Source organism: Manis pentadactyla, chromosome 9 (genome assembly GCF_030020395.1).
Source record: "Manis pentadactyla isolate mManPen7 chromosome 9, mManPen7.hap1, whole genome shotgun sequence".
NCBI lineage: Eukaryota > Metazoa > Chordata > Mammalia > Pholidota > Manidae > Manis > Manis pentadactyla.
Window position 1 is genome coordinate 89,902,973 of NC_080027.1, and position 6,059 is coordinate 89,909,031.

Genomic DNA, 6,059 nt, shown 5'->3' on the forward strand with positions numbered 1-6,059 from the left:
TTATCAATTTATTTCTCAGGTAGATTATTTCCATCAGCATATAAATGTGTTGTAATAGCTGCCATTAAAAAAAAAAACCACGACTATACCCTGAAAACTATAAGACACTCTTAAGAGAAATTAAAGAGGACACTAACAAATGGAAACTCATCCCATGCTCTTGGCTAGGAAGAATTAATATCCTCAAAATGGCCATCCTGCCCAAAGCAATATACAGATTTGATGCAATCCCCATCAAATTACCAACAGTATTCTTCAATGACCTGGAACAAATAGTTCAAAAATTCATATGGAAACACCAAAGACCCCGAATAGCCAAAGCAATCCTGAGAAGGAAGAATCAAGTGGGGGGGATCTCACTCCCCAACTTCAAGCTCTACTACAAAGCCACAGTAATCAAGACAATTTGGTACTGGCACAAGAACAGAGCCACAGACCAGTGGAACAGAATAGAGACTTCAGACATTAACCCAAACATATATGGTCAATTAATATACAATGAAGGAGCCATGGACACACAATGGGGAAGTGACAGTCTCTTCGATAGATGGTGCTGGCAAAACTGGACAACTACATGTAAGAGAATGAAACTGGATCACTGTCTAACCCCATATACAAAAGTAAATTCAAAATGGATCAAAGACCTGAATGTAAGTCATGAAAGCATAAAACTCTTAGAAAAAAACATAGGCAAAAATCTCTTGGACATAAACATGAGCGACTTCTTCATGAACATATCTCCCTGGGCAAGGGAAACAAAGGCAAAAATGAACAAGTGGGACTATATCAAGCTGAAAAGTTTCTGTACAGCAAAGGACACCATCAACAGAACAAAAAGGTACCCTACAGTATGGGAGAATATATTCATAAATGACAAATCCGATAAAGGGTTGACATCCAAAATATATAAAGAGCTCATGCACCTCAACAAACAAAAAGCAAATAATCCAATTAAAAAAGGGGTAGACGGAAGATGACTGGTTAGCCAGAGACGGGTAAGATTCCTCAAGGGAGGAACAACCTAAGACAGGCACAGTCGCAGGGGGCCATCTGGTGAGAAAATGGGGAGCAGCAGAGGTGAGGCTTAGAACCTCCCCCCTCATGTTCTGAGAGAAATCTTCTGCATACGTGGATGTTTATTGCCCTCGTCTAGCTCGGATTAACACATAGTCTACAGGCACACACCTGATCATCTACATTTGCTCTCTTACAACACTAAACTCTGTTTTCTACCTTTATCTCGTATCTACCTACCACTTCAGCATTTTATTAAAAATAATAATAATAGAGAAATGTGGTATCCACATATAAATCAAGTTTAAAAATCAAATGAATATTCATATTTGAACTGACTGTGTATAGTTCATAATGCATGAACAAAACCGAAAGCTTCTGTGATGACTGCCCTTGCACTGTTCACCATGTAACTTATTCACTATGTAAGAATTTGTACTCCATGTAAGAATTTGTTCGTTATGCATCAGAAGATTGGAGACTGACGAAAATTAGGCTTGGGGTGGATTAATGATTGTGCATTGAGTATTGACCCCCCTATACAGAAATTTATTGTGGATAACAACTATTTGATCAATAAATATGAGAGATGCCCTCACAAAAAAAAAAAAATATATATATATATAAACACACTTCCAATTGTAAAATAAATAAGTAACCGGGATGTAATGTATAGCATAAGGAATATAGTCAAAATATTGTAACAACTTGGTATGGTGATACCTGGTACCTAGAATTATGTATATAAATGTTGAATCACTGTGTTGTACACCTGAAACTAATGTAATGCAATACTGTTGTCAACTACCCTTCAATAAAAAAAATAAAAATAAAAATAAAAAATGGGTAGAGGAGCTGAACAGACACTTCCCCAAAGAAGAAATTCAGACGGCCAACAGACACATGAAAAGATGCTCCACATCGCTAGTCATCGAGAAATGCAAATTAAAACCACAATGAGATATCACCTCACACCAGTAAGGATCACCACCATCCAAAAGACAAACAACAACAAATGTTGTGGAGGTTGTGGAGAAAGGGGAACCCTCCTACACTGCTGGTGGGAATGTAAATTAGTTCAACCATTGTGGAAAGCAGTATGGAGGTTCCTCAAAAAACTCAAAGTAGAAATACCATTTGACCCAGGAATTCCACTTCTAGGAATTTACCCTAAGAATGCAGCAGCCCAATTTGAAAAAGACAGATGCACCCCTATGTTTATCACAGCACTAGTTACAATAGCCAAGAAATGGAAGCAACCTAAGTGTCCATCAGTAGATGAATGGATACAGAAGATGTGGTACATATACACAATGGAATATTGTTCAGCCATAAGAAGAAAACAAATCCTACCATTTGCAACAACATGGGTGGAGCTAGAGGGTATTATGCTCAGTGAAATAAGCCAGGCGGAGAAAGACAAATACCAATGATTTCACTAATATGTGGAATATAAGAACAAAGAAAAGCTGAAGGAACAAAACAGCAGCAGACTCACAGAACCCAAGAAAAGGGAAAGGGACTGGGGAGGATGGGTGGGAAGGGAGGGATAAAGGCAGGGAAAAAGAAAGGGGGCATTATGATTAGCATGTATAATGTGGGGGGGGCATGGGGAGGGCTGTACAACACAGAGAAGACAAGTAGTGATTCTACAGCATCTTACTACGCTGATGGACAGTGACTGTAACGGGGATTGTGGGGAGGGACTTGGTGAAGGGGGGAGCCTAGTAAACAATGTTCTGCGTGTAATTGTAGATTAATGATAACAAAATAATAAATAAACAAATAAATAAAACCCCACAGCATCCTTTCTTTGATCCCTGGTCTTGTAGTCCTTTGCTCCTAACTGCTGCAAGATATTCTATTAAACAGATCCCTATGCTTTATTTGTTCACTACTCTGCTTCCAGCTTCCTACTACTGCACGTGATTTGTGATAAAATTTTCTGTACACTTTTTTCTAGTTTCTGAAAATTTTGCATAAACTAGTAAGAATCTATTCTTGAAAGTCAGTAGAATATATCTGTAAAATCATTTGGGTTGAAATTTTTGGATAGGAAAGTGTTTGACTAACATTTTAATTTATTTAAATGCTTGTTAGTATCTTAAAATTTTTAATTTCCCCTTAACCCACTTTGCTGTTCGTATTTTCCCAGAAATCCATCCATTTCATCTAGGTTTATAAATTCATTAGTGTATGGTCATTAACAATATTGTTATTATTTTTAAAAACCCTGTTACGTGTTTCTCATTTTTATCCTGCATTTTTCTGATTTGCATCTCTCTCTCTCTCTCTCTCTGCGTGTCTCCTTTTTGGCTTTGTCATTCTAGCTGGAGTTCTCTTTGTTGCCCCTCTGGCTCATTGAATATATTATTCTCTCTATTCTCATTTCTTCTCCATATGACTAATTGACTTAGCTGGCTAACTATATAGTTCAGATCAACTGTATTTGTCTGCATGATGCATCAGCTTCTGGAAAGGTATGTTAAGACTCTGGTTCTAATAGTTGATTCATTCTTGAGTTGAATGCTTTGTTCATTAGTTTCCAATGTTTTTCCTTTCTTTCAAATGCGTTCTACATATCTTATTTAAACAATTTTTAAAATTAAGGTATTGATATACACTCTTCTACATCTCTTATTCAAGTGTAAGTTGTATAACTAGGAAGTTTTACAAACTTTCATTTAGCTTGAAATATTTAATCATTTCTCTTCTTTGTTAACCCAAGGCTTACTAAATAGTATGTTTTTACTTTCCAGACAGTTGGGGATTTAAAAAGCTATCCTTTAATTAGTAATGTCTCATTGAAAGGGTATCTCGCCGCGACCCTCCTTACCCGAATGACTCAGGAGACACGGGCCCACGTAAGAGACTTTATTATCTGAAGGAGAGAGTGGCTGCCCCCAGAGGGGGGGTGGGGAGAGAGAGAGGGAGCAGCAGAGAGAGCAGTGGGACAGAGAGAGAGAGAGAGCAGGGAGAGCAGGGGGACAGAGAGACAGAGACAAATAGAGAGAGAGGGCAGCAGAGAGAGAGAGAGGGCAGCAGCGTGGTGCCTTTCATTGTGGCAGATCTGCATGGCCTGCTGCTTTGGGGGAGGGTCGGGATGTTTAGAGATAAGGCGGGGTAAGCCCAGGCAAGTCCCAGGTGTAATTCTCACCGGCTTAGTGTGCTTGGGACCATGGGGCAAATGGAGGATAAATTACTATTTTCTTACATTCCTCCCTTTTCTGTTTTATAAGTGGTAGAGGATTTGGGAAGGGGTGATGGTCAGTCTTCAGTAACTGCTTCCTGCTGATTAGGGGCGATGAAGTTCATTTTTGTATTGATGGGGGGAAGTCCTCAGATGAGCCCTTGGTCTGGAGTGGCGATGGCATTTTCTAGGTTCAATAAGGATCATCATCTTTGGAGAGGGGTTAGTAATCCTGTAATATAAGCTGGTTAAAGGTTTGGTTAGAAATTTTTTTGCATTTGGGCTGATTGCTATATTTACATAGGGTGGCTGAATTAATAGCATTTTTTGGGGACATATGTGTAGGCAGCAAAGCAACCCGTAGGGCAAAGGGAATTTTTGATGGTGGAGTCTTTTGGATAGTCTGAAAGAGAAGAAAGGGCTGGTGTTGGGAAGATAGGTCTGGTGAGAGAATAAGTGTTGAGACCAGGGTTAACAATCTTGAGGCATGATGCATGGCAGTTGTAAGGGAGGTCTTAGGACTCCGTGCTGGCAGAAACTTCTTCAGTGATGAGTGGAAGTGGAGATGAGCAGCGCGAAATGCGGACAGTAAGAGGTCCAGTCTGGGTGGAGTAGGAACTTGTGGGAGATTTGGTGGGAGGGGAATAAGCAAACAGTTTAAGGTGGGAGTTGTGTATCTAGTGGGGAAGACCTTGGAGTTTAACTGCAGTTGATGTGGAAAGGATTACTGTGTATGGTCTTTGCCATTTGGGGGTTAGGGATGGTGTTGCTTGGTGTTTGGAATGGGCATGGTTTGGAGAAGTTTTTTCCTGTCTATGGTAATGGCCTTGTAGCGCAGGGAGAGCTGAACTCTCAGGTGTGTGACCTGAGCTGCAGACAGCTGAACTTTGGAAGGTAAAACTCGATAGCTTTGTTCTGAGAGAAAGTTTAAAAGGAGAATAGTATCCTGTTGAGAAGTTTGTAGGGAAGGACTGCACGGGAGGAGATCATGTACATATTGAAGGAGGGTGGAGCTCGAGAGAGTAAGGGATTTGAGGTCTTGTGTTAGAGCCTGTCCAAAAAGGTGGGGACTATCTCTAAAGCCTTGGGAAAGGACTTGTTAAGTGTTCTCTGAATGTTAAAAATTAACTTAACATAAGGAATTTCCTGCCTTGATTTTTCTCTGGAATACCGGCGTCTTGGTCTGGGAGCATATCAAAAGGCTGCCTGCTCAGCTCCCAAGGTGGGCTGAGGTATTGTCTGTTTGCTAAAGAATCCTGCCTTTTCACACACCTGATCATCTACATTTGCTCTCTTACAACACTAAACTCTGTTTTCTACCTTTATCTGGTATCTACCTACCACTTCAGCATTTTATTAAAAATAATAATAATAGAGAAATGTGGTATCCACATATAAATCAAGTTTAAAAATCAAATGAATATTCATATTTGAACTGACTGTGTATAGTTCATAATGCATGAACAAAACCGAAAGCTTCTGTGATGACTGCCCTTGCACTGTTCACCATGTAACTTATTCACTATGTAAGAATTTGTACTCCATGTAAGAATTTGTTCGTTATGCATCAGAAGATTGGAGACTGACGAAAATTAGGCTTGGGGTGGATTAATGATTGTGCATTGAGTATTGACCCCCCTATACAGAAATTTATTGTGGTTAACAACTATTTGATCAATAAATATGAGAGATGCCCTCACACACACACAAAAATATACATACATATATATATATATATATATATATATATAAACACACTTCCAATTGTAAAATAAATAAGTAACCGGGATGTAATGTATAGCATAAGGAATATAGTCAAAATATTGTAACAACTTGGTATGGTGATAGCTGGTAC